The sequence below is a fragment of the Conger conger genome, chromosome 16, assembly GCF_963514075.1.
Source record: "Conger conger chromosome 16, fConCon1.1, whole genome shotgun sequence".
NCBI lineage: Eukaryota > Metazoa > Chordata > Actinopteri > Anguilliformes > Congridae > Conger > Conger conger.
In genome coordinates, this window is record NC_083775.1 from 16306306 (window position 1) to 16325138 (window position 18833).

General features: G+C 48.2%; 1 long non-coding RNA gene across 1 annotated transcript in view; it reads left to right on the top strand.

Annotated features, from left to right (window-relative positions):
• Window positions 1-7390, top strand: part of LOC133114851 (uncharacterized) — a 93203-nt gene extending 85813 nt beyond the window's left edge. The window contains exon 5 of the long non-coding RNA XR_009705584.1: window positions 7154-7390. This is a non-coding gene — a long non-coding RNA (uncharacterized LOC133114851). The remainder of the gene's footprint in view (window positions 1-7153) is intronic.
• The last annotated feature ends 11443 nt before the right edge of the window (window positions 7391-18833 follow it).

Consider the following 18833-nt stretch of genomic DNA (forward strand, 5'->3'; position numbering starts at 1 on the left):
GTAGCAGGATAACAACTCAGTGTTATCTTCACTTGCCTTAGACAAGGCAGCAAATCCTCCCTTTACTGCTAAGCAAAGCAGAGACATCCCAGTTTCTCATAGCAATACTTACGGTGACACGTCAAAGTGTCACACATTAATACTTTGAGCTATTAGTCATGCAGTTATTAGTATGAAAACTTTTACGGTAATGGGCCAACAGGAAATGTAACATTGACCTAGTCTATCTGCTTGTAGTTACTTAAAAGTTATTTTGTATTGAAGAATATATTCCTAAGCACTTGTACATTAATATATGTATAGTATAAAACAATGGTTAAAGCAATGCATTATTCCACACTTACTAATGGAAAACAATCTCTTCCAAATTTGTCTCCTTTACCATTGAAGGGCTGTCATAACTGGCTGTGTTGAAGGCCCCATCTTGTGGCTTATGTCTTGTTGAGAGTACACTCAGATCCCTTGAGTAGAAGACTGAAGCTTTGTATGGCAGGGATTGTATTTAAATGCTTTATTGATCCAGTCAGTTTTTCACTTTTGTTTTTTGAGGTAGAAATTACCTGGGGCCAGGGAAATGACATATCTCTATATCGAGCAGACATACTTTACTTTTCTTGATTTTATGAAAAGACGATAATGAAACTAGAGTTCACCGCATCGATATCAAATGGTGTTATCGACCCAGAATGGGATTCATCGTTTGCAAAATATAATCTTTTATGGTTGGTTTCTTACAAAATGGGAACTTTAAACAGGTTCTTACACATACACTTACTTTTGAGAAAGAAATAATTTGTTCGCAGCATTGTTAATCACATTAGTCTGTGGGTCACATGAAAATTTGTTAATGGCTGGTTGAGGCCTGGGTTCAAATATTATTTGCTTTGGATTTAAATATGACCCTGTGCTCTATTGATCTTGCCTGGTGCATTTAAGAATGCAGGGGGGAGTGGATAGGCAGGATTTACACTTTTGGGATCATTTCATTGGTTCCAAAACACCAGGCTAGCTTAAAGTATTTGAATCCGAAACAAATACTATTTGAACCATTTGAACTAGAGAGAAGAATGCCTGTATTTGCTCATAAATTTTGACTGACAAGTAAATGCAAAGCCTTAATTTCCAATGCATAGTTTTAATTCAGTCTAATTTTTTCTCAAGGAGTAATATAACCAAACATTATCTAATTGTATGCCGGTGAGTATAGTGTTCACTAATAAGAATATCACAGCTTATGCAAAAAGGCTTCGAGATGAATTCATATTTATTCTGCTTTTCCAACTCGGCCTTTGAATGGGCAGTATGAACAGAGGAGGACCAGGGCGAGTTTGTTTGCGGTAATCAGGCCAGGTGCGAGGCTGGGGTAGGCTACACGGTCCTGCTTTCCTTAAGGCAGGCCGCACACTGCGGCGTATGCCTCTTTCTCCGACAAGAAACTTTAATCACTTCCCCTGTAATGAAAACAACTCAAAGTGCGAAATTACCACCGAGCCCAAGATCATGAGAACAATTGCTGGCGGAAAAAGAAAAGAAGAAGAGAAAGGATGTGGGGAACGGAGCGGATATCACCCAGGATTAATCAGGGCTGTTAGTGCCCCGCCCAGAACAGGAGATGATTTGGAAGATAATTCTGCTATCAGGATGCAATTGGAATTAATTGCCTTCCGTCTGGGTGGATAGGGGGTCGGGGAGAAGGTGTGCATTGCCATCAGCGGGTCTGTGTGTCTATTGGACGTTCTGAGCCACCCGTTCTCAGCCGTTCTGGTGGTGATATTTCTCCCAGAGGGGGGAAAGGAACAATAGCGTGATATGGAAGCCTCTTTTGACCCATGCGGGAAGTGACTGTTTGATTGACAAGCCGTGAGTCGAGCAAAACAAGCATCGCTGACGCATTCTTGCCTGGTGTGACATATACGGTATATACAGGTACTGTATACTAATTACAGCAAAATGTGAGAGAAAGCTTTTTAAATATGACGGTACTTCTCTGCAGTGTGTGCTCCAGCACATTAGACTGAATGAAATGAATGCGCACGAGGTAAAAGTACAGACGGTCAGCCTTCATTTACATCCACGCAGCTCTTTTTACATGGTGACTCTGCCCAAATACCTACAGACTGTATCCCGTTCAGCTATGCACCATACACATTGCACGTCTTCAGTTTGATGAGAAAGATGTGTGGCGGTCAGGCAGCTGGCAGAGGAGGTAGAAATCCAAGTTAGCGACCTCCCACGGTCATCAAAGGTTCAGAGGTCGATGAGAACTCATCAGAGCTACAGTGTCATGGCTGTCCTGATAAGTTATGAAACTCCTCTCTCTCTCTCTCTCAGCCAGACCACCTAATCATCGTCTCCATGGCTGGTCAGCCACTCTCTTTTCTCCCCCTCTCTTTTCTCCTCTCAAACGGCTGCCTCTTTAAAGCAGCTGGTTCTCCGGGGCCCCGGCCAGGCCAAAACAAAGTTAAAATGGACTCCGCGATGAGAGGGCAGGGAGAGAGCGGGGTGCAGTCCGGCCGCTTGGTAACACCGCAACCTCTGTTTTGGAGCGGCGACGTCTCGTTGGGGGGTTGGGGTTGGGGGGTGTTCCAGCCGAATGTACCAGAGGGGGCAGATGAGAGCTCGCCTCGCATTCAGCCCTGAACATTAATCAGCTTTAATTGGTTTTGATTGTTTTGCATGATTGACAAGCCTGGCAATTTAAATGAGAATCGCTAATTAAATAGGAGCGTTTTCCTTTTTTTTTTTTTTTTACTGCTTGATTGCATCTAATATGATGAGCAGCTAATATTAAATGTTTGTGTGTAGTTGGATTGTATTATTACGTTTGTGCTATTAAGGATCCGGAAACGTATTTGATGGAACATGTTGGTGCGATGCAACCTTTTGATTGGGTCAGTCCTGCTGGGGGGGGGGGGGGGTGACCTTGGCCTGACCTTGCTCCCACTGGTAGAAGTCAACGTGCTGCATATGAGCAAGTCGTTTTACGTTTCATTCAGGTTTCCATTTCATGATAGTTTCCCAGAAAGCGTGACTGACGCTTTTTCTTTTTCTTTCTCCTTTTTACATTACATTAAATTACATTAATGGCATTTGGCAGATGCTCTGATCCAGAGCGATTTACAGTTGATTAGACTAAGCAGGAGACAATCCTCCCCTGGAGCAATGCAGGGTTAAGGGCCTTACTCAAGGGCCCAACGGCTGTGCGGATCTTATTGTGCCTACACCGGGATTATAGCCACCGACCCTGCGTGTCCCAGTCATTTACCTTAACCACTACGCTACAGGCCGCCCCATGCTCCGCCCATTGGAAGAGGCTCGGAAGAGATGGAAGAAAATGTAGTAAAGATTGGGAAATTGAGAACATGAATTCATCAAGTGGAATGTCATTGCTCCTTCAGACGTTACTTCGAAGCCACGTCAGTTACAGGCGTGGCGGACGGGGAGAGGTGGACCCACAGGTCGATCGTGTTTCCTCGACAGAAAGGACGCTTCTGGATTCTTAACTTCTACTTCTAGCTCCTAGAAGGAACGTTTAAAGGGTTGGAATGTCCATAAAGATGGCGGACCTCGGCTGACTTCCGGGTTAGGAGCAAGAAAAAGAGAGAAAGGGGGATGAAGTAAGTGTATAGAAAGAGCCCTTGGCCCCTGGGAGAAGAACAAAATGGTGCTCGGGCCCTGTAAAGCTGCACAGATGCGGTACATCTCTGCGGATGCAGCCCTGTTGAGCAGCGGGGGGTCTCCTGGCACCTCACACCCTGGCTGAAAGGGCTGCTCTCAAATGTAATTGCGGGGATCCAATTAAACTCTGGTGCCCCTTCAACAGAGTTATTCACTTCTCTTCAACTGTTAATCATGTAGTCGGTTAATGTATACAGAACGTAATTGGATAATGTATAAAAAAATTAATTAGGGAATATGTTTGTGTGCAATTAGGGTGTGTTGTTGATGTGAAGGGTGTGAGAACTGAATGGAGGGGAGAAGAGATGTGGGTTCAGCCCAGAATGAAAGTGTTGTTTTAGCCTGTTCTGATAGAGAGGATCCGGTTCAGTTCAGGGGACATTCTGCTGTTCTGTATGTGTGAACTGGAGCTGGTGAACGCATTGACCGTGCTGAAATCGCTCACTCACTCTTGCTTATATGCTGGCTTGCTCAACCACTCACACACACACTCACTCACATTCAAACATGCTCTCACACAAACTCACTCAGTCTCTCTCACACACTCATAAGCATATTCTATCACACACTCACACTCTCACACACTCTCTCACACACACACAATAATTTGCTTGCTTCCTCAGTCACAGAGGGTCATAAAGCAGTTTTTGTTTGGTAAATTCTCTGTGTGAGCATATTGCTAATATTTAACCAATTATTTCTGCAGTCTTGCTGCAATGATATATTAGGAATGACTGTTTTTGTCCATTTCCGAAGTTTTTGACAAGTGCCCCCCACCCCTCCTTTGCCCCCTGCTCCTCCTTACATTAGTCTATCTTCATCTCATGCCACTGGCCACCCTGGAAAACAGACCGCAGTGTGTTCTGTCTGTGAGAGAGCTGTGTTTGTGCTCTGGAGTTTGTGCAAAGAGCAGAACAGCACTCCTTTGTGTGAAGCCAAGTCCATGTGTGTGCTGAGGAAGGGGCTCTGCTGTCCACTGCTGCCACCTGCTGGCTCAACCTGGTATTCCCACCCTGCGTCATCCCTCTCTTCGTTCCCACAGTTGTACTCACTGTAAAGTATGGAGGCTCTAACCCCCTCTGTGATACTCTCTGCAGACATACTCACCCTTTCACTCCCTCTCTCCCTCTCTCTCTTTCTCTCTCTCACGCGCACACATATTTATAGTGGTAAGATGTATGCCAAAGTTTGTAGGGCAGTCATGTACAAGCCCCCCCCCCCCACACTGACCACGGTCTGACCCCTCCAACATGGCACCTTCTGAGCTGTGATCCCCCCTCTCTCTGTTACCCCCTCCGCTTTCTACCTGTCTGGATGAAAAGGAGAGAAATGTGAAGGGAGGCAAGGATATCTCTCTCTCCTTTAAGAAAATAAAATCAAATAAATAGGTGTATTTTATAGCGTCTACACCCCGTGCCTGTCAGACCAGCTTTGTCCGAAATGAAGAAAGATGTTTGCGTGTGACGGCTCTCCTCCTGGCTGGGACAAAGCGGCCCATTGTGGGGGTGATTTATGTCGCCCTCTCCTGCTGATAGCGGGGCGTCAGGCTCCGAGGCGGCTCACAGCGAGTATGGGACTTTTCAGGACACCGTCACTCGGACGAGGGGGCCGAGGAGCCCCGCTAACACACGGGCCTCGCTAACACACGGGCCCCGCTAACACACGGGACCCGCTAACACACGGGACGAGGGGACCCGCTAACACACGGGACCCGCTAACACACGGGACCCGCTAACACACGGGACCCGATAACACACGGGACGCGGGGGCCCGGCTAACACACGGGACGAGGGGCCCCGCTAACACACGGGACGAGGGGCCCCGCTAACACACGGGACCCGCTAACACACGGGACGAGGGGCCCCGCTAACACACGGGACCCGCTAACACACGGGACGAGGGGGCCCCGCTAACACACGGGACCCGCTAACACACGGGACCAGGGGCCCCGCTAACACACGGGACGAGGGGCCCCGCTAACACACGGGACGAGGGGCCCCGCTAACACACGGGACGAGGGGGCCCCGCTAACACACGGGACGAGGGGCCCAACTAACACACGGGCCCTGCTAACACACGGGCCTCGCTATCACACGGAATGAGTGGCCCCACTAACACACGGGACGAGGGGCCCCGCTAACACACGGGCCCCGCTAACACACGGGACGAGGGGCCCCGCTAACACACGGGACGAGGGGGCCCCGCTAACACACGGGACGAGGGGCCCCGCTAACACACGGGACGAGGGGGCCCCGCTAACACACGGGACGAGGGGCCCAACTAACACACGGGCCCTGCTAACACACGGGCCTCGCTATCACACGGAATGAGTGGCCCCACTAACACACGGGACGAGGGGCCCCGCTAACACACGGGATGAGGGGGCCCCGCTAATACTTGGGCCGCGGAGCCCTGCTAACACACGGAATGAGTGGCCCCACTAACACACGGGACAAGGGGGCCCCGCTAGCGCACGGGACGAGGGGCCCCGCTAACACACGGGACAAGGGGGCCCCGCTAGCGCACGGGACGAGGGGCCCCGCTAACACACGGGACCCGATAACACACGGGACGCGGGGGCCCCGCTAACACACGGGACGAGGGGGCCCCGCTAACACACGGGACGCGGGGGCCCCGCTAACACACGGGACGAGGGGGCCCAACTAACACACGGGCCCTGCTAACACACGGGCCTCGCTATCACACGGAATGAGTGGCCCCGCTAACACACGGGACGAGGGGGCCCCGCTAACACACGGGACGAGGGGCCCCGCTAACACACGGGACGAGGGGGCCCCGCTAACACACGGGACGCGGGGGCCCCGCTAACACACGGGACGAGGGGCCCCGCTAACACACGGGACGAGGGGGCCCCGCTAACACACGGGACGCGGGGGCCCCGCTAACACACGGGACGAGGGGGCCCCGCTAACACACGGGACGCGGGGGCCCCGCTAACACACGGGACGAGGGGGCCCCGCTAACACACGGGACGAGGGGGCCCCGCTAACACACGGGACGAGGGGCCCAACTAACACACGGGCCCTGCTAACACACGGGCCTCGCTATCACACGGAATGAGTGGCCCCACTAACACACGGGACGAGGGGCCCCGCTAACACACGGGACGAGGGGGCCCCGCTAACACACGGGCTCCGCTAACACGCAGGACAAGGGGGCCCCGCTAACACATGGGCCTCGCTAACAGACGGGACGAGGGGTTAGTGCAGATTTCAACAGGCTCACCTGGCAAACGGCCTCTGGTCGAAACGCTTTACCATTCGATACTTTACATTTGCACCTGTGAGGTTTGGGGGCTTTTTTTTTTTTGGTTATTGTTGTTGTCACTGTGACTCCCTGCATTGTGCGTTTTTATGTGGGCTTATCCCGTGTCCCATTTACGGAAATATCTATTTTTTCCTCTCCCTGCCTCCCTCCCCCTCTTTCTCTCGCTCTCTCTTTCCCTGGAACACAGACCCTAAGAAAACAAAGGTGGACTTGTTAGCGCGGAGAGACTTGTGTGGTTCAGCGCCAGTGGTCGCGGCACTAGGTGTGGAAGTGCGTGTCGAGCAACAGCGAGCACAAGCCGGCCATTGTTGGCTGTGACACCTGAACTCTCGGCAAACACGAAACCGATCGCCGCGACTCCAGAGATAATGTCTCTCTCGGGCCGAGAACATCCTTGGCACGGAATGACTTCCTGCACAGCCACCCGGATCCCAGTTTCCTTTGAACTTTTTTTTTTTTTACTGTATTTGTAGTCCCTTCCAAAAGGCATGGGCAACAGTTTTCTACACCTGGCCAACTCAATTTGTGTCATCTCACCCAGATTCTGTTGAGCTGCAGACTTGGTTTTTGAGTATTTTTGTATTTGGCACGGTGTCGACACATTTCTGGAGGAAAACTCGTTAAGACGTGTCTTTATGCTCCTGAGAAGATATTATTAGAGGTCATTGTCATTTACCCATTTACAGTACAGTCCATAAGTGCAGTGCCTCTGTACATATATTGGAACTAATTTCAATCAATTAAGCTGAATAGGTAAATAGACAAAAACTGCAGAGACTACTTTAAAAAAAATAAAACACTGTAAAGAAAGGTCAGCTGACGATGCAGTTAAACTTCATGTTAAATGAATGAGTCCACACATACAGGAGGTCCTCTGGGCTGGCATTAGGAAGCACTCATCCATAGGTCAGGGATGGGCTGTGTACTGCCAATAGGAGGCAGCGAATGTGTCCATGTGACAATTGTCCTGAAGCATGAAGATCAGCCAGTGCTGGCCTTCCAGGATTTTTGGGGAATTCTGGGTTCTCTGGACTCTTTCTAATCACTTATTTTCCACCTGCTATCTCCTTGTTCTTTTTGTCGAGCTAGAAGTTTGGATCCTGAACTTTCCTTTAACAAGGAAACATGAGCTCATCCTTTGCGGAAGTATTTCTTCTGACCTATAAATGATTGACCTGTGGATCAACCTCTACTCTGCTCCCCGACTGATGTTTGAAGGAGCAAGGACAGTCCATGTGCCAAATGCTGTCTTCTCGTTTTCCCTGTCTTCACTCCCTTTCCTCTGAACTTTTTCCTGGTGTTAGGAGCAAGGAACTGAGCAGGGAAAGGAATAAGGAGGTGAAAAACCTCTGCCCTTACCGAGCTGAGGATTGCTCATCGTGACCACCCCAAAGAAATCAGCCCCCCCCCCCTCCACCCAAACTCAATCATTTAATCAGGCTTTGTTTCAGCCTTTATTTACGCATTTGTGAACACACACACAAAAAAATATTAAGCACGGTAATTAAATTAGAATAAAAGGAACAAACATGAGAAACATAAAAATCAGGTGATTCATAAAAGTCAGATAAAATGAAATGAAATAAGATTAAAATGCGATGCTACAAAAGTCTCGAGGTTCTTCATGAACGAGACCACAGATTCAGGCCCCTGCAGTGCCACACAGGGGCGTGAGGCTGTTTAGCCGCGCCGGTGTTCGGTCCCCGGAGTGCGGGGCGGAGATCGGCAGGGTCCGCCGCGCCGCCGTGACGGCTGTGATCGACGAGCGAGTGAGCGCCCGTCTCTAATCGCACGCGTGTCTCTAATCACACGCGTGTGCGCTGCGGTTTGCGGGTTCTCGGAAACATCTGGAAGAGCGGCTGGAGCCGGCCCAGGGTTCCAGCGGTTGTCTCTGGCTTCCTGGCACCGTCAGACCTTCTTTCATTACCGCTCCTCAGCTCGCTGTCTTTCCTTTATTAACCGTTTGGGTTCCTGGCCCTTTTCCACCGCAGATGTGGGAGGGGGGGGGAACCGCCCTTGGAAAGAAGCGCTTTTGTAACGGGGGGGGTAGGGTCTGCGGTTGTGTTCCATCTGCGGGTTAGAGGCCCTCTGCAGTCCCCCCCCCACCCCCCCACAGTGCTGCTTCACACGCGAAGACAGACTTTCACAGCTGTGGAAGGAGCTCATCACACAGAGAAAGACTTTCACAGCTGTGGAAGGAGCTCATCGTGCACAGAGAAAGACTTTCGCAGCTGTGGAAGGAGCTCATCACACAGAGAAAGACTTTCAAAGCTGTGGAAGGAGCTCATCACACAGAGAAAGACTTTCACAGCTGTGGAAGGAGCTCATCACACAGAGAAAGACTTTCACAGCTGTGGAAGGAGCTCATCACACAGAGAAAGACTTTCACAGCTGTGGAAGGAGCTCATCACACAGAGAAAGACTTTCACAGCTGTGGAAGGAGCACATCATCGCCATCTTTACACCACCTGTCTGTGGTCTGGAGGAAAACTGGTCTGCCTTTTGTACATTCGATGACAAGGTCAAGGTTTAATAAAGGAAGATATGCTACTATCAGACCCCAATGCTGGCCCTCCTGTCCCCCACCCAACACACACACACACACACAGATTTCAGTACAAAACCCTGAAATAAACAGCTGGAATGGAATAGGAAGTTAGTTAGCCCTATGACCACACTAAAATTCCACCGAGCCACAAAAACCATTGCAAAAATAATCACGTCATTTCAGCTAAATTAGAAGAGTTTAAATGACATTACATTACACTTTGATATTTACCAGACACCAGATTGACTAACACAGACTACATGCACAATATTTATGCAGGTGGATATTTCACTGTAGCAGTTCAGGTTAAATACATTGCTCATGGTATCCCGCCTGTGAGGTGAACCCACAACCTTTGCACAGTTCCCCGGCAATTATGCTACACTGTGTAAGAAGCATTATGACTAATCTATGTGCATTAGTATCATTAATGTTTCATAATGTTAGTACAGCACTACTCAACTTCAGGTACTGGAACCTGTGGCTCATCAGTGAAATCACATGGTGTAGTAGTTGTTTGGAGCAAATACCTGCAAATCATGCATCGCACATGGCCTGGAGTTCAGTAGCCCTGCAGTAATTGATGATTTGTTCCTGTTAACTCATTGATTAGTTCATGTGAATGATTTTGCATATATTGTAATGTTTTACTGTGATGTGACAGATGGAATTTTGTGTGTGAATCAATGTAAGATGGTAGTATTGCAGTATTGTACAGGTGGGCAGTGTAGTTTTTGGTTCATGCTGACTTGGCGCTGGGTTGTTAATGAATAAAATATAAGCTAATTGTGTAAGGTAAATGTGTTGTAAACACAGGCGCAGTTAGTGTGTAAGGTGTGTGTGGGTGTGTTAATAATTGTAAGATGATTGTGTTAAAGTGCTGTAAACGTAGGCTCAGTTAGTGTATAAGGTGTGTGTTTGTTAGTGAATGTAGGGTGATTATATTAAAGTGCTGTAAACATTGGCTCAGTTCGTGTGTAAGGTGCGTGTGGCTGTAGGTGCTGGGTTGTTAATAAATGTAAGATGATTGTGTTCAAGTGCTGTAAACATAGGCTCAGTTAGTGTGTAAGGTGTGTGTGTGTGTGTTAATGAATATAAGATGGTCGTGTTAAAGAGCTGTAAATGCTGGCTCAGGTTGTGTGCAAGGTGTGTGTGTGTGTGTGTGTGTGTGTTAATGAATGTAAGATGATTGTGTTAAAGTGCTGTGAACGCAGGCTCAGTTGATGTGTAAGGTGTGTGTGTGTGTGTGTGTGTGTCAATGAATGTAAGATGATTGTGTTGAAGTGCTGTAAACACAGGCTCAGTGAGTGTGTAAGGTGCATGTGGCTGTAGGTGTGTTAGTGTAAGATGATTGTGTTAAAGTGCTGTAAACGCAGGCTCAGTTGGTGTGTAAGGTTCATGTGGCTGTAGATGTGTTAGTGTAAGATGATTGTGTTAAAGTGCTGTAAACGCAGGCTCAGTTGGTGTGTAAGGTGCGTGTGGCTGTAGGTGTGTTAGTGTAAGATGATTGTGTTTAAGTGCTGTAAACGCAGGCTCAGTGAGTGTGTAAGGTGCATGTGGCTGTAGGTGCTGGGTTGTTAATAAATGTAAGATGATTGTGTTCAAGTGCTGTAAACATAGGCTCAGTTAGTGTGTAAGGTGTGTGTGTGTGTGTTAATGAATATAAGATGATCGTGTTAAAGAGCTGTAAATGCTGGCTCAGGTTGTGTGCAAGGTGTGTGTGTGTGTGTGTGTGTGTGTTAATGAATGTAAGATGATTGTGTTAAAGTGCTGTAAACGCAGGCTCAGTTGATGTGTAAGGTGTGTGTGTGTGTGTGTGTGTGTGTGTCAATGAATGTAAGATGATTGTGTTAAAGTGCTGTAAACTCAGGCTCAGTTGGTGTGTAAGGTTCATGTGGCTGTAGATGTGTTAGTGTAAGATGATTGTGTTAAAGTGCTGTACACACAGGCTCAGTTGGTGTGTAAGGTGCATGTGGCTGTAGGTGTGTTAATGTAAGATGATTGTGTTAAAGTGCTGTAAACACAGGCTCAGTGAGTGTGTAAGGTGCATGTGGCTGTAGGTGTGTTAGTGTAAGATGATTGTGTTAAAGTGCTGTAAACTCAGGCTCAGTTGGTGTGTAAGGTGCATGTGGCTGTAGATGTGTTAGTGTAAGATGATTGTGTTAAAGTGCTGTACACACAGGCTCAGTTGGTGTGTAAAATGCATGTGGCTGTAGGTGTGTTAATGTAAGATGATTGTGTTAAAGTGCTGTAAACGCAGGCTCAGTTGGTGTGTAAGGTGCGTGTGACTGTAGGTGTGTTAGTGTAAGATGATTGTGTTAAAGTGCTGTAAACGCAGGCTCAGTGAGTGTGTAAGGTGCATGTGGCTGTAGGTGTGTTAGTGTAATATGATTGTGTTAAAGTGCTGTAAACGCAGGCTCAGTTGGTGTGTAAGGTGCATGTGGCTGTAGGTGCTGGGTTGTTAATGAATGTAAGATGATTGTGTTAAAGTGCTGTAAACTCAGGCTCAGTTGGTGTGTAAGGTGCATGTGGCTGTAGATGTGTTAGTGTAAGATGATTGTGTTAAAGTGCTGTACACACAGGCTCAGTTGGTGTGTAAGGTGCATGTGGCTGTAGGTGTGTTAATGTAAGATGATTGTGTTAAAGTGCTGTAAACACAGGCTCAGTGAGTGTGTAAGGTGCATGTGGCTGTAGGTGTGTTAGTGTAAGATGATTGTGTTAAAGTGCTGTAAACGCAGGCTCAGTTGGTGTGTAAGGTGCATGTGGCTGTAGATGTGTTAGTGTAAGATGATTGTGTTAAAGTGCTGTACACACAGGCTCAGTTGGTGTGTAAGGTGCATGTGGCTGTAGGTGTGTTAGTGTAAGATGATTGTGTTAAAGTGCTGTAAACGCAGGCTCAGTTGGTGTGTAAGGTGCATGTGGCTGTAGATGTGTTAGTGTAAGATGATTGTGTTAAAGTGCTGTAAACCCAGGCTCAGTTGGTGTGTAAGGTGCATGTGGCTGTAGATGTGTTAGTGTAAGATGATTGTGTTAAAGTGCTGTACACACAGGCTCAGTTGGTGTGTAAGGTGCATGTGGCTGTAGGTGTGTTAATGTAAGATGATTGTGTTAAAGTGCTGTAAACGCAGGCTCAGTGAGTGTGTAAGGTGCATGTGGCTGTAGGTGTGTTAGTGTAAGATGATTGTGTTAAAGTGCTGTAAACGCAGGCTCAGTTGGTGTGTAAGGTGCATGTGGCTGTAGGTGCTGGGTTGTTAATGAATGTAAGATGATTGTGTTAAAGTGCTGTAAACTCAGGCTCAGTTGGTGTGTAAGGTGCATGTGGCTGTAGATGTGTTAGTGTAAGATGATTGTGTTAAAGTGCTGTACACACAGGCTCAGTTGGTGTGTAAGGTGCATGTGGCTGTAGGTGTGTTAATGTAAGATGATTGTGTTAAAGTGCTGTAAACACAGGCTCAGTGAGTGTGTAAGGTGCATGTGGCTGTAGGTGTGTTAGTGTAAGATGATTGTGTTAAAGTGCTGTAAACGCAGGCTCAGTTGGTGTGTAAGGTGCATGTGGCTGTAGATGTGTTAGTGTAAGATGATTGTGTTAAAGTGCTGTACACACAGGCTCAGTTGGTGTGTAAGGTGCATGTGGCTGTAGGTGTGTTAATGTAAGATGATTGTGTTAAAGTGCTGTAAACTCAGGCTCAGTTGGTGTGTAAGGTGCATGTGGCTGTAGGTGTGTTAGTGTAAGATGATTGTGTTAAAGTGCTGTAAACGCAGGCTCAGTTGGTGTGTAAGGTGCATGTGGCTGTAGATGTGTTAGTGTAAGATGATTGTGTTAAAGTGCTGTACACACAGGCTCAGTTGGTGTGTAAGGTGCATGTGGCTGTAGGTGTGTTAATGTAAGATGATTGTGTTAAAGTGCTGTAAACGCAGGCTCAGTTGGTGTGTAAGGTGCGTGTGGCTGTAGGTGTGTTAGTGTAAGATGATTGTGTTAAAGTGCTGTAAACGCAGGCTCAGTTGGTGTGTAAGGTGCATGTGGCTATGGAGCGGGTGGGTGGGGGGGGGGGTGCGCTGTGTGAATGGCGTTATTGAGGTGCTGGAGCGGGGTGTGGAATGTGTGGAACCCGCCTGCCAGATGTGCTGCAGCCCCTGGAACAGAGCCAGGCAGGAAGGTGAGGAGAGGGACAGGCAGCTGGGTCTATCGAGGACTCTCTCACTTTCCCCCTCTCTCACTCTCTCTTTCCCTCTCTCTCTTTCTCTCCATAACCCTCTCTCTCCCATGCTCTCTCTACCTGTTGTTCCCCCTCTTTCGCCTCTCTCTCTCTCTCCCCCTCCCTCTCTCTCCCCTTTCATTCTCCCCCCCTCCCCTCTCTCTCTCTCTCTCTCTCTCTCTGTTTAAAAGGATCCAGATGAGTTAGCTCACAGTGCTCTGCTCCATGTCTGGTGTGTTGGGTGGGGTGTGGAGTGCAGCGTTATTTCCTCTGAGGGATGTGGGGGTCCCGGGCAGGCGGGTAGGGAAGAATGGCTGGCCTTGTGGGCCCTTTTGGGTCCAGCTCTGCTGCAGGTGCACACCCACCCCCCCACCCCCCCACCCCCCTCTGGGACCCCGGTGGGCCAAGCTGACGGGCTTGATGTGGCAGACCTGTCAGAAACAGCGGTCCGGGTGGGAAGAGAGGGCGTCCAACAAAACACACACACTCATACTGACACGCTCACATTCATACATACACACACACTCAAACAGACACGCTCACATTCATACACACACACACACACACTCATACAGACACGCTCACATTCATACACACACACACACACACACACACAATCATACAGACACGCTCACATTCATACACACACTCACTCATACTGACACGCTCACATTCATACACACACACACTCATACTGACACGCTCACATTCATACACACACACACAGTCACGCTCACATTCATACACACACACTCATACTGACACACTCACATTCATACACACACAGTCACACTCACATTCATACACACACACACACAGTCACGCTCACATTCATACACACACACTCATACTGACACGCTCACATTCATACACACAGTCACACTCGCATTCATACACACACACACAGTCACGCTCACATTCATACACACACACACTCATACTGACACACTCACATTCATACACACACAGTCACACTCACATTCATACACACACACACAGCCACGCTCACATTCATACACACACACTCATACTGACACGCTCACATTCATACACACACAGTCACACTCGCATTCATACACACACACACAGTCACGCTCACATTCATACACACACACACACACACACACACACTCACTCATACAGACACGCTCACATTCATACACACAAACTCATACTGACACGCTCACATTCATATACACACACATACACACTTTCACTCATACTGACATGCTCACATTCATATACACACACACATTTTCACTAATACAGACACGTTTACATTCACACACACTCATACAGACACACTCTCACACACACACTCACACATAGACATACAGTACATTCATAACACACAACACATGCATGTGCTTACAAACACACTTGCACAGACATACATTGATATGCATTGATAACAAAAAATACACACACACGCATGCAAACACCTGCACACACACACACATTCATAATTGTTCATACACAAGCACTTTGTGACAGTGTGTGTGCTGTAGGTTACAGCCGTTAGGTGTGGTGTACTGAAGCAGTGTAGAGTTATTTATATTGCTCTGGTTTCTGTGTGAATGTGACCGAGTGCTTTGAGCTCAGTCCAGAGTCCTGCCTGCATCACCAGCATGGCCCCCTCCCTCCCTCGGGTCCAGTGCAGTGCGTGATGACCAAGAGTCTGATTCAGTTCCACTGGGTGAGGAAGGCACGTGCAAAGCACTTTACTGCAGTCAAGTTTGAGAGACATTTCCAGTAAAGACAAAAAATAAAGGGGTTCAATGTGTGTGTGTGTGTGTGTGTGTGTGTGTGTGTGCATGTGTGTGTCTGTGTCTCTGTTTGTGTGGGTAAGCTATTGGCAAGTAAGCATTTTTGTCTGTGTGTTTTTGTATGTTTGTGTGTGTGTGTGTTTTTGTGTGTGTGTGTATGGGTAAGCTATTAGCAAGTAAGAATTTTTATCTGTGTGTGTTTGTGTGTGTGTTTGTGTGTGTGTGTGGGTAAGCTATTAGCAAGTAAGTATTTTTATCGGTGTGTTTTTGTATGTGTTTGTGTGTGTGCACATGTTGTGTGTCTGTGTTTTTGCAGGGTGTGTGTATGTGTGTGTGTGTCACAGTGCCGTGTCTATGTGCATATGTCCACGTGAGCCTGTGTGTGATTTTTCCGAACAAGTACTTTCTTGTATGCAGCTGCAAGACGTATTGTAGTTATTAAAGTCAATAAGAAAGGATTCTTTGTCATAGCGACCGTCTAAACCCAGTCACAAGGGACATCTTGCGCCAGAAAGCCAAACTCGTTTCAACCACAGCATTCCTTGAGTGTTTGGAGAGCCCACAGGGGTCTTTATTTCCCCCCTGACAGATTCTTCTCTTCCTCAGAGATTTTCACCAAAACCAGCGCCCCCCCTCCCTCCCCCCCGCCCCAGTCTGCAGCTGCAAGACCTATGCCCCCCCCTCCCCTCTGAAAGCTGTGTTATAGGGTCGTGTAGCACCAGGAGGTAATGAGAAAAGGTATCCAGGTTTAAAGGCCTCCCTATTTCTTTTTTCAATCAACCTGATTTGCTAATTGGCACAATTCTTCAGCCAGGGGGGAGAGCTAATTAGTGATATCACCCTGCTGAGTTCATGGCTAGAAGAAACGCATGGCAGGACTTTTACTTTCTGACTCCTGGACTGTACACCTGTCATATTGGAAGTGTTACGCAGTCACTCCTCTTGTGCAAACGTGCCACATTTGAATTTGGAAGAGCGACATCGTGTCACCTGGCAAGCGTCCGTGCAACTTGTTCCCCTCTCCTGGTGAGAGCGCACAACCAAAACCAAGTTTGTCGAGAAACGCGATGTCCGGTTCACCAGACTGTCTACTTTTTTACAACAAGGAAAATGTCTACACTGGAAGTTTGCTGCTCGTTCTGAGGGATACATTTTTATTGTTTACACGGTAATTTACATGTTTCCTCAGCTGCAGAACGTAAGAATACTCTATCTGTTTTTATCCAACCCACCCCCCCACCTCCCACTTCCCAGCCAGGGTTATTAAACCTGAAACCTTGTTTGTTTCATGTGTTACCGTCCTTCTAACCCAAACACATAATATCCACATAATCCCCCCCCCCCCTTAAAAGACAGCCATGGGTTCTGTTTCAATGAAACTGAAGCACATGTTTGTGCATTCTTTCAGTGAAAGAGCCTATTTAAGGATGAGCAAAGCTTTTCCTCTCTCTTACGCACACACACTCACTAATGTAAACAGATAAGGATGGAGCTCGCTTGTGCTGCACTGGTGTACAAAGATCTCCATTCATGGTTCCGGTGTCGGCGTGCCGGGATGTTGTTCACTGGCACATCTTTGCCAATCGCTCCCATTCTTCTGCTTTTACTCATCGGCCGGAGCTGTGGAATTTACTCCTCCTTGCGTATGGCATGATGGCTCCTCTTCACGTCCATTTGTTGAAACCTTGTAATACATCAATGCCAATAGGACACTATTTTCTGGGGATTTATTTAGCACCCCCCCCCCCCTCCCCATGCCACAGTACCCTGCTACCCAACTTTCTCTCTGTCCCAGCTCCCCTCTGTCCCAACTCCCCTCTGTCTCAGCTCCCCTCTGTCCAAATTCCCCTCAACCCTAGTCCCCCTGTATTCCAGCACCCATCTACTCCAGTACCCATCTACACCAGTCCTGTCGACCCCAGTTCCCCTCTATCCCAGTTCCCCTCTCTCAAAATCCCCTCCTACGCTAGTTCCACTCTATCCCAGTTCCCCTCTATCCAAATTCCCCTGTATTCCAGCACCCCTCTACTCCAGTCCCCCTCTACCCCATCTTCTCTCTACCTTTAAACAAGTGTAACCTTGCAGTGAACTTACCCCCAAGGGCTTTCTCGTAACCTAGAGGAAGAGAATGAACACCAGGAAGCGGGAGGGGGGAGATCATGGCGGTTGTGTTTCCGTGGAAAGGGCAGAGATGTGAGTGTGCGGTCGGCTGAAAGAGGGGGCGGTGCACTCGAGTGCTCCCGGGAGATGCTTGAAGTAACCTGCCTCTCTGAGTCATTACCTCTGAGTCGACTTCCCCCGTGTCCAGGAAGTAGAGCCTTTGCCTCTCAGGCACGTCTGAACCTAACGAGTGAGGTGGCAGCCTTTGATATGCTGGACTTGTGAAGAGGCCAGTGAACCCTGTTGAATCGCTGCCCATTGGGGTGAGAAACTGGAGCCTGATCCTCATCAGCTCTCCTCAAGGTGAGTTTTTGTGAAGCTCTGGCGTAGACCACTCTCCTCAAATCCAGTCCAAATTCAAATGAATTACATTACCTGACATTACATTATTATCATTTGGCAGACACTCTTATCCAGAGCAACGTACAGTTGATTAGACTAAGCAGGAGACAATCCTCCCCTGGAGCAATGCAGGGTTAAGGGCCTTGCTGAAGGGCCCAACGGCTGTGTGGGTCTTATTGTGGCTACACTGGGATTCTAACCACCAACCTTGCCTGTCCCAGTCATTTACCTTCACCGCTACGCTACAAGCCGCTACAAGTCGAATGACAAACTGACAGTTGCGCTGAAAGACCACGCTTGACCTGAACACATGGGATTGTGTTTTGCCAGTCACCCTCCTGGTTGGTTAACAAAGCCATTTTTCACCTCTCTGTTTTGCTTAATAGTGCTTGCCGCTCTTATCGCTTTTATGGCCATTGTTAAAGGTAAAACAGAACCGATAAGCGGTCCTTATCGCCTGCAGTCCGCCTCCGCTCCGCCCAGCGAGGTCCGTGTGTCTGCAGTCACGTAGCCGCGAGGTTCCACAGTTCCCGCACGCTCCCGGCTTCTCAGCGACGTCCCTCTCTCTCTCTCAGCTGTTGACCAAAGATCCAGGGCGGGATGACGTCTTGCGATGCGTAATCGCCACTGGCGATCTTTATGCAGCCTACAGTTCCTGTTTGTGTATTAGGAGAGATTGCCCAAAGTGTGATCTGAGGGTGTTGCTCCAGTGTGCCATTCATCTGTGTTACCCCAGAATGTTCCAGAACCCTCCGTCAAGCGGTTTTCTCCTGTTTGAAAAAAAAAAACAAACAGCCATATCTTCTAAGTCGATTCACTCGCACACCGAGGCCCGGGCCGGTTCCGTAATTTTCC